The sequence below is a fragment of the Haliotis asinina genome, chromosome 15 (assembly GCF_037392515.1).
Source record: "Haliotis asinina isolate JCU_RB_2024 chromosome 15, JCU_Hal_asi_v2, whole genome shotgun sequence".
NCBI classification, from domain to species: domain Eukaryota; kingdom Metazoa; phylum Mollusca; class Gastropoda; order Lepetellida; family Haliotidae; genus Haliotis; species Haliotis asinina.
The window spans coordinates 1,184,010-1,195,525 of NC_090294.1; positions in this window are offsets into that span (position 1 = coordinate 1,184,010).

The window sequence follows — 11,516 nt, forward strand, 5'->3', positions numbered from 1 at the left end:
TACACCACGGCCATCCCTTCCTAAACATGCTAAATAATACAAAACTATCGTTAGATCACATGTGTTAACATCAGCTAATTATAGTCTCCCTTGTCAGACATAACAATTTTCAGACAGGTTTAAACAACAAACTATCTGCTTGACTGCACAGCTGCCTGTTGACGTAGTATACCCACCTCACCTAATTTGCCTGCGTAATCTTCATCTACATAAGCAGAGAGCACAGAAGGTCGAATATCTGTAACCACTGAACCTTGGCGTCTCACTGGAACAGGCTAAGTTCCCAAGTGCGAGTGTCCTTCTCTACCTTTTCCATTAATCTTTAAAACATCTAACAAGTTCAACGCATGCAACTTTTAACTAAAATGTGATGTTATACATATCATAAAGTAATGTTTAGGTATTATTCAGTTGATAAATTATCATTTTATGATGCATATATGTATGACATGCTAGACGGGTATTGGGCATTTTGTGATAATTTACCATTACCATTTTCATAATGCATAAAAAAGACATTCATTAATCTATCACTGAGTTTTGTCATTCTTTCACTCCAATACGGTCGCTAAATCCCCTCTGATCATAGTATATGGACTCTCCCATACCCAATTCACCTAATCCTGAGAAATCAACCAAGCATGACATACCCACATCACCTGATTAATTTTCTGTACCTATCGGTCAAAAAATACATAAAATGGGAGGACACCCTGTTCACTAATGGGAGTGAGCCTTGTAGGGAGTACTCTCACCCTCACAAACCAACCGACTGGGGAGAAGCTGCCGTGTTTGTCGGGGATTCTTCTGACTTTGCTATATAAATCGTACATAAACATGTAAAATATTTTGCTTTGATTGTGTAACTACCCACATTAGGACATTGAGACCATTCTGATTTATCAAGTAAAATACGATTGTATGGTTTAGAATTTGAATCTTGGCATATCTTACCGGTTTTGCTACTTTTGCACTCTACCTTCTTACCTGAGGCGAGCATATTTTGGTGGTTTTAGTATTTCATCTATTTGTTTAGATTTATTGATTTATTTGTTTTTGTTGTGTTTTTAACTGCTAGTGGCCCAGCAAGTGAGTCTGCTTTGATAAGTTTATTCTGACGCTTGACGAGAGGGACATGAACAAGAACATATATGGAGCCCTTGCATCAATACATATTTAAGACTAAAGGTTTTGAAAAATAAAATTATTCTAGACCAATATTTGTACATAACTGGTGAAATGAAACTGCGCGTTCAAGGTTCATAAGCACGTAGAGGGCACATTTGTCCTACTCCATTTAAGAATGTCCATTTCTGATTGCTTCTGATGTCTGATTGAGGCCTTTCGAGGGAGAATATATCAGTTTTACCCCGCCACGTGGGAAAAGCAAGCATCCATGGCAGTCAGTGAACGTGAAGCAGTGATTCGAATCGACTATAGTCAGTACCATGTTAATAAAAATACATATTATTTCAGTTTGTTTTGATGCTATATTTACATAAAGTGAGATTTAAACATTTGTTATAGTAAATGAGGTGTAGCATTGTGATCCACCGATCCGAATGTTAGTATCCTCTTTTGGTTCACACCCGGAGGGTCAACTGTTTGATCGAATACACAACTGGACTGTCGAGAAGCAGCGGAGTGTGAGTGTCGACTGCCTTGGAGAACTTGCGCCTAAGAATAGGAGAAGACTCGGCTCTACTCTAATTAACGAGGGAGAACACATGCACAAAGATATCGGTGAAAGAAGGAGCTGTGGAAGCAATTCCTGAATGATAGTCGTAGCACGAACAGTAATCGAGAAAGTTGGCATCATCGTAAATCGAGGGTCTGTGAGCAATGTAAACTGCATATTGTAACACAGCGACCACAGTAAAGAAGACAGAAAGTTTCAGCGTGTCAAGGACCAGCTTCAGAGACAAGAGATTGCCATAATAAGCTGTGCTGATCAGACGGTCTACCTCGTTCATAGTGGCCACATTAAAGCATGTACTTTTAACAGATTTTGTTTACCTTCTTGTCCGGTGTGTTAACGCCATAGTGTTAACGTCGGGTTACCTCCTTACATATTAGCCGAAACATCGAATTTACAAAATTTCAATTTTCGACAGCCCAGGTGCGTTATTTATTTACGGAGTAAGAGGATTATGAGGCATGGTCGACTAGGTTTCTTTGTTTAACTAATCTCACACGGCCGTCACCAATAGAGGGAATGATTTCTGTTCAGTTATGACATCGCTGTTCTCCATATGTCTCTATTTTCTTAACACATTTCCAAGGTGTTGTGATTTTTGTGTGTTTCGTAAACACTGATTGGGACTGGTGAACAAGCTTTAAAGTTTATATCAGCCATACAACATATAATACAAAATATAAATGCAGCATGTGTCGTCATCCATATGAACTATCACATAATAACATATGCATACATATCATTAAATCAAATACACATCTATCATATAAGTAAACATAAAAAGAGAGTTACGGCTTGTTGTGTCTGACTAGCTCTTTGTAGAAACACTGAACAATTGTGAGAAGGTTATTGCAAGTTAATTAGTTTTCTGTTAAAAAAAAAACAAGCTTTGTGTTTTCATGATAAAATCATTGACGAATTCAACTATTTTCTGGTTTTCACAGTGTATAAGTTCTTTGTTTCCGTTCACCGAAGTCATCACAGACCACAGTGAGAAAAGGTCCATCTTCAAGCAGTAAGGAAGACCATGATAGAGTATGGAGTACTTGTGTCTTATTTGGCTTGGTCATCTCCACCGTTACCCCCTCCTCCGAATCCACACCCCACAAGGGCGTATAGGATTGTGGGGCCGTGTCAGCGACAATTTGGCTCGGTGGATAAACAGGAACTCCTATAACCCTGTATACCCTTCATCACAATGCTATAATTTGTCGGCTTTGCGTATCCGGTTTTGTGCATTCTGTAATATTGTATAGTACTGGTGAAGTATTAATCAAAGCAATATTTTGTTTGCTAAACGAACGAGATTCTTTGAGAATCAAAATATGTTTTAACTACATTTTCAAAAGTGAAATACAGCACACAATAACTACATTGAAAAGAATATCGTGCAGGAGAAGGTTTTCAAGAGTACATGCACATAAATGCCATTGTCTTTCACAAACTAATATGTGCAGGTCTTGTAGAAGGACAAAGTCCACATCCCTGTTTTAGTAAATAGGATTGTTCAATCACACATACATGTATATATATTGATTTCAATATATATTTACAGTAAAATTTAATGCACATAGAATTTTACGAAAGGTCGAAATTCGAGATTATTCATGTGCATATATAAGGTCTGCATGCATCCCCAGTATAAACAACAATGTATTTAGACTCGAAGTACACATGGCAAAGGAGGTTTATACACAAAACCGAAACCAATTGGTCAGCTCGACGCCTTGTAAAACAATTAATTCGAGATTTCCTTTGAATGTGAGATATTTGGCTGCGCGTCATGCGCAGTCAGTCTTTTTCATCCATATACACTCACGAACACCTGTTCATTTCAAAGCTGGTGTCACCTAATGACTTAGAGTAATCCATGGATGAGATGTCTATATGACAAGTAAAATACACTTGAAAGCGGCAGCTGGTTTATTCCAATATACAAGACCAGCGGACGAGACACGACGCGCAAATTATAGCAGGCGCTTTGCGGAAATTACGTAACTGAACGCGGAAACAGAAAACGTCATCGTTCCGCTCAGTGGTTTTGTCTTTGCGAGTTATGCTGAAATACTCAACAAATTAAGGTAAAATTTGAAAAAGTGGAAATCAATGTGTGGATTAGAACTTGAAAAACTCTCATGAAGTCGTTGACAAAGTAATATCTGTTCAGGTTAAAATAATTTGAAAAACAGAGAAAGTTACATGGATATAGAAGTTCTTCTAATGTAAGCAGCATTTCGGCGTAGGTGTTAAACTCGTTTTCAAGCAAATGATGTCTACGGGGTAGTTATGTAAGTTAAACCTTTGTTTTGTCAAGGTCAAAATCGTTTGGTGTAGTGACAACGGTGCTGTTTTAAGGGATTAGACACTGGTTTTCTAAAAAAAAAAATAAAATGTGTTTCTTTAGGAAACGAAATAAGACACGTGTGCCAATGTAATTGAACCGATGTTAGCGAGTTCACTCAGTGACTTATTTTACCTGAAGACACCTTTTTGTAAAAGGTTATATGTTCATTGTGAGAATATTTTTGTAGTAAAAAGGGAGAATGTACCTCGTGAAAATGAATTTTGAAAGACTGCAGATCAACAGTTCCAACAGTCTCAACAACATAATTTCTAACATACTTAGAGACCACAACCATGGACCTGTACACAACGAAGCCACGGTTAATGTTTTCGACTGTAGCCAAAATAGCGAAAATTTATAAAAAGATAGAAAAGTAAACGTAAAATCAATCTTGAATACTTTACGGATTCCTCATAGCCTAATATAAAGATTACACATTAATAGTATGGATACTTTAATCTATAGTTAAAACTAATCTCTTCAAGTAATCGTGACTGGATTGGCAAGCATATATCAGTGCCACTCCATACCAATAATATAATTACATAACATACATGATAACTACACAAACCTCGTCAACCGTCAGAATAAATTTACAATTATAAAACAAATAAATCAATAAACCTGAGAAAATAGATGAAATACTAAAAACCACCAAAACATGCTCGCCCCAGGTAAAAAGGTAGAGTGCAAAAGTAGCAAAACCGGCAAGATATGCCAAGATTCAAACTCTAAACCATACAATCGTATTTTACTTGATAAATCAGAATGGTCTCAATGTCCTAATGTGGGTAGTTACACAATCAAAGCTAAATATCGATAATATATCAACTGAATAATATCTAAAAATTACTTTTATGATATGTATAACATCACATTTTAGTTAAAAGTTGCATGCGTTGAACTTGTTAGATGTTTTAAAGATTAATGGAAAAGGTAGAGAAGGACACCCGCACTTGGGAACTTGGCCTGTTCCAGTGAGACGCCAAGGTTCAGTGGTTACAGATATTCGACCTTCTGTGCTCTCTGCTTATGGTGATGTAGATGAAGATTACGCAGGCAAATTAGGTGAGGTGGGTATACTACGTCAACAGGCAGCTGTGCAGTCAAGCAGATAGTTTGTTGTTTAAACCTGTCTGAAAATTGTTATGTCTGACAAGGGAGACTATAATTAGCTGATGTTAACACGTGATCTAACGATAGTTTTGCATTATTTAGCATGTTTAGGAAGGGATGGCCGTGGTGTATCATTTATTCTTTCATTCATTCACATATGTACTTCTTTCTTTTATTATTTCTTTCATTCATTCACATATACATCTTGCTCTTAATTCTTATTATAATTCATTCATTCATTCATTCATTGCAAGATTTCGACTGATACAGTAAACTGGCTGAAGTACTGTTAAACGCAGCCGAAGTTGTTAAACGCAGCCGAAGTTGCGCTGGAAACGAACCAAGTCACTGTGTGCGCTGGAGCATGACGAGGAACATGTTAATTGGTACAAATGGTAAAGAAAGCAAGCGAGTGACCTATCACTGTTGTAGATTATTCCTGGTCTGACAAATACGAGAATGCCCCATAAAACCTCGGTCGAAGAAAACCTGGGACAGGCAAACGAGAATTACTAAAAGTGTATCCCACAATATTAAAACGAAACATGCTAAACTGGGTAGGTACACTTAAAACTACTGGGTAGGTACACTTTCCAAGCGTAAGGTCTTGCCCACTATAGAATGTATTCCACAACAAATATTTTGACAACATACCGTGTGTCACCTTGGAAGAAATACGGTTTTGGTGCTTTGTGTTTCCTTGTGAGGGGTTTTACAAGGTCATTAGCTCACGACTGGTGATGTCCTGGGCAGAAAGTGACAGTATCTTGAGTTAAACTGTTTGAGAGGCATTCTAGAAGTTGCTGAGATAAAGATGACAAGAATTTTTATGGATGATCAACTTCTTTATTGCAGGGTAGCGACGTTTCGGTATAGATTCTTATACCGTTTTCAAGCGTGTTTTGAGTTGTTTACTTAATTACCCAGTTGGGGATCCTTAATTACTTAATTGTTCTGAAGGAGCACGGACTATATATTCTATATTTAAGTGGTTATTGGCGAATGTCAGTGGGGTTGACAAGACATACTTCAAAACAACTTAAAGATCTAACAACGCTGTTTATTAATGTGTCCCAGCATAGTCTTTGTGTCACTGGAGTAAGGACTTTCACAAATAACTTCAATTTCATAGCTCTGCGTTCAGGACCTATGAGGATCTGGAGTACAACAGGGGTTCAGCAAGCAGTGCTTGCCATAAAAGGTGACTATGCTTGTCGTAAGAGGCGACTAACGGGATCGGGTGGTCAGACTCGCTAACTTGATTGCCACATGTCATCGGTTCGTTGGTCATGCTGTTGATCACTGGACTGTCTGGTCGAAAATTGATTATCTACAAACCGCCGCCATGTTGCTGGAATATTGCTGAGTGCGACATAGAACTAAACTCACTAAATTAAACTGAAATTATTTGTCACTATAGTTTCATCTGAATTTTAACCATATGCTTGCAAAATAAAGAAAACAAGCAAATGAAAATATTTTTGTCCACGAGCGAGGTTACTCGAATTAAGACCGGAGTGATACTTATAAACACACTTTCATTCATTTATAACCTCTAAAACAATAAAACAAACTATGTATTTGGAGTGGAAGTGCAGATTCTTGTAGTTAGCGGAATTAAGTCAAAATGAGTTGAATTTTGTGCCATATCTTCATTCATTTACAACCACCAAACCACAAGAAAAGATGTATTTTGAGTAAAAGTAATTATTCTCGTATATTTTTAAAATCCTCCTGAATTAGTAAAATTAAATCAGATCAGTTGAATTTTGTGTCATGATACTCGTAAAGCCACTTTCATTCATTTACATCCTTCAAAACATTGGAAAAGATGTATTTGGAGTGAAAGGAAACATTCTCGCCCATGGGCGAGATTGTTTTTAAATCGCTCTAAATTAGCAGAATTAAGTCAAAATGAGTTGGATGTCGTGTCATGATGCTCATAAATATCCTTGCATTCATTTACAAACTACAAAACATGTAAAAAGATCTATTTAGAGTGAAAAAAATATTTTCTCGCCCATGGGCCAAAATGTTTTTCACCCATGGGCGAGAGTTTTTAAAATCGTTCTCAATTAGCGGAATTAAGTCAAATGAGTTGAAATTTCTGTCATGATGCTCATAAATGTACTTTCATTCATTTACATCCTCCAAAACACGTGAAAAGATATATTTGGGGGTAAAAGGCAATGTTCTCACCCATGGGCCAAAATGTTTTTCACCCATGGGTGAGATTTTTAAACATCGCTCTAAATTAACGGAATTAAGTCAAAATAAGTTGAAATTTGTATAATGATACTTATGAACATACTTTCACTCATTTACAACCCCAAAAACATGCAAAAAGATGTAATTTGAGTAAAAGTGAATATTCTCACCCATGGGCCAAATGATATTTTTAAATCAGCTCTAAATTATCAGAATTAAGTCACAATAAGCAGATTTTCGTGTCACGACACTAATAAATATACTTTCATTTATTTACAAACTGCAAAACATGGAAAAAACATGTATTTTCAGTGAAAGTAAATATTCTCGTCCATGGGCCAATATGTTTTTCACCCATGGGCGAGATTTTTTAAAATCACTGTCAGTTAGCTGTCAAATTGAGCTGAAATTTGAGTCATGATACTTATTAACATTTTTTCATTCATTTACAACCTCCAAAACATTCATTCTGGACGAAATTAAACACTCTCGCCCATGGGCCGCTGTTCGCCGATGGGCGAACGAGTTTAAATTTTCAGTTTTCGAAAAATATCTTTTTCATTTTTTCATCCTTAGCACATATTCATAATAGCTGCATGTTTATTTTTGCCAAATCTCTTGTGAGAGAGTGGCCACAGTGCGGAGAGTTTCTGGACTATTGTGCGTCCAGAATTAAATTGTGACGTGTTGTAACTAATCGTTCATTCTCTAGATAAAGCGGAAATACCTCAGCCACATTCCCGGTGTTCCTGATTACCTTTCAGCACATCACGAGCTCGGACAAACTGAGATTCACCTCATTACCTATGGAGGGTGCGTTGCAGTGCATAAAGCACATTGTCAAATACACAAAGAGTATGTCTCATGTGATAGTGGGGAAGGAGTTCACATGTTATATCGAATGTCCGGTTTTGATTCCCGCCATAGGTACACTGTATGAAGAACATATATTGTTCTCCAGACAGACAAAGTTTTATTTACTTCTCACCTCTTAACATAAGATACAAACATAGAATATATTGGTTACAAGTGAGATAATTAAATAAATATACATGTACATTGTAAAATTATTTGTTAACTAATTGTGAATTGTATACAAGGATGATACAGTCCATATTTGATATGTAAAATATAAAAGGGGAACATGCCATAAAGATGCACACATAAGATGTTTCAACCGATAAAATGATTAGCTAATAGGATATAAGAAGTGCATGAGCGCTAACATGCACTTCTTGTGCACTTATTACAACTAGCTGTAACACGAAGGACCTGTTGTGCGAACTGTTGACTGGCTCTCTCAGAAGTAGAATTGGTATTGTGTTTGTGAGATTTGCAACTGATTAGCTGATTACACGTAGCTTTTTGCAAATGACTGTTCGATTTGGCACCCCGACTCAAATATATGTAGTGTTTCTGCATCTGTAGTCAATAACAAGACAACACTGGACAAATGTAGAACCCCGCGAGCTGACCTTCACCATCCCTGTAAGAAGTCAATGCCCACCCCGGATTTGGAATACACAGCAAAATAGCTACATGGATGAGACTTTATGAACTCCCCACCAAAAGTTTAGACTCCCTTAAAGCATATATAGTGTATATATGCATGATAACATCGAAAATGAATTCCTCCACTAACTTGGGGGAACCAACTGCAAACCATACACAGATGAATTGCATGAGGACCATGCATCAAATTGCTGAAAGGCACATGCAAATATCATGCATGTGAACACCTGCGTTTGGTGTAGAGTTTGGTTCAGATTTCACAAATTTTCACTTATTTTTATCATGTATTGAACTCATGACAATTAAGTTTCCAGCGTAACAAATTTGTTTGTAAACGGTACCTTTAAACATTATGGAACATTATACGGAACATGGAACAATACTTTATAACAGTTGACTGAAGTAAGTGGCTATAATTACATTAGTGAGTCTAAACTGTGTTTGGGTAGTATAGTCTAAATGTGCGCGGAAATGTAAACTGTATGCATGTTGAGTAAATAAATAATCGAATCTGAACCAGAACATTCAGTGATCAACAGTATGAGCATCGATCTACGCAATTAAGATAAGATGAAATGTGTCAACCAGGTCAGCCTAACACCCGATCCTGAGACCGAGCCGGACTCCCCACATGGGTACAATGTACAAACCCCATTTCTGGTGTCCCCCACCGTAATATTGCTAGAATATTGTTCAAAGCGGTGTAATACTCAACCCACTCACTCACTCCACGTGGAAACGGTTTTTTTTTTCAGTCTGCACCTTCATATATAGATCTAGACAGGAAGGTATTACTGGTCTCCTTTATTCCCACACTGTAGGTGATTGGTTTGTTGGCCTGTATTGAACATAATCAAATGTTCCACATACCCTTTTGGTCAGATTTCATTTTTTTTATCTTCTCAGAGAAGAAATATCTACTCAGGAATGAACATAATTTTCAAATTTCAATCCTTGCAAAATCCACACCAGATCATAAGAAAGGTTTGAAAGTTAAACAGAAGAGATCAGTTTCATCATCCAGATTGAACACATAATTATACTTTACACGAATTAATTACTATTACATATTCACAATCAGTGCCTGAATAAAACTACATGACACCCATGACTACACAAATAGCATTCAACATGTACTATTACATAACATATACGATTACAAGTATATCATTCACCATATGCAATCACATAACACCCATAGCTACACGTATATCATTCACCATATGTAATTACATAACACCCAGAGCTACACGTATATCATTCACCATATGTAATCACATAACACCCAGAGCTACACGTATATCATTCACCATATGTAATCACATAACACCCATAGCTACACGTATATCATTCACATATGTAATCACATAACACCCATAGCTACACGTATATCATTCATCATATGTAATCACATAACACCCATAGCTACACGTATGTCATTCACCATATGTAATCACATAACACCCATAGGTACACGTATATCATTCACCATATGTAATCACACAACACCCATAGCTACACGTATATCATTCACCATATGTAATCACATAACACCCATAGCTACACGTATATCATTCACCATATGTAATCACAAAACACCCATAGCTACACGTATATCATTCACCATATGTAATCACATAACACCCATAGCTACACGTATATCATTCACCATATGTAATCACATAACACCCATAGCTCCACGTATATCATTCAATACGTATGGCATTCGTTACAAGTGAGGCCTGTACATTTATCGCTTACATTAAAATTACCTGACAGATATTAACCATTAATCCATTACATGATAATAGCATTGCAAACACTGTGTACACAGTAGCCATTGAATCACCTGCATTAGCATTGCATTGTAAATATTACCAACACGTCTATGGAACAAAGCAAAAAGTGACTGTCATTTGTAACACGTCACAACATTAATGATCAGAAATATTTCCGAACTTCTTGTGCAGTCTCATAAAAGTTACTTTGATTAGTTTTTAATTACTCATTACTTGAGGTCACATTTTGTGTACAACAACAAGAAGATCCTGTGTGTTGTACATAATCCTGGCCTGGCGTTTACATCATTGTGTGGGAGCTTCATAAACTGAACGCCTAGAGCTGTTAACTGTGCCAACAGAGAGAGATCTCTATTTCTGTAAAGGGGTCACTGCCCATTATACAAGTACATACAAACTAATTATACTGACAAGGAGAGCCAAGGTGGTTCATAACAAGTTTTAAAAACCGAACACGCTGTTTCATGCCAAGATATACAAATCGTGCAAGAATGGGAATTTAATCGATGTATGTAGTTGATAATAAATGAACCAACTTATCAAATGATGGATAGGTAGTGTAATTTGCTGGTAAAATGGAGTGTCTCAGTGTATCGTAGAATGGACAAACCATACAAAAGTAATATTCGGATTCAACATTTGAAATGATACATAATGGACATAATCTTACGTGAGCGAGAAATCTTAAACGTTCGTCCTTTATCAATTTGTAAGCTCTGGTTAGAACAGCGACATGTACATAGTGCTATGCGATATACGGGCACCTAAACAAGGGGTAGGTAACCTTCAAACTAAAACATAATTTAATACTGGAATATAATTTCATCCATGTTTGTTGATC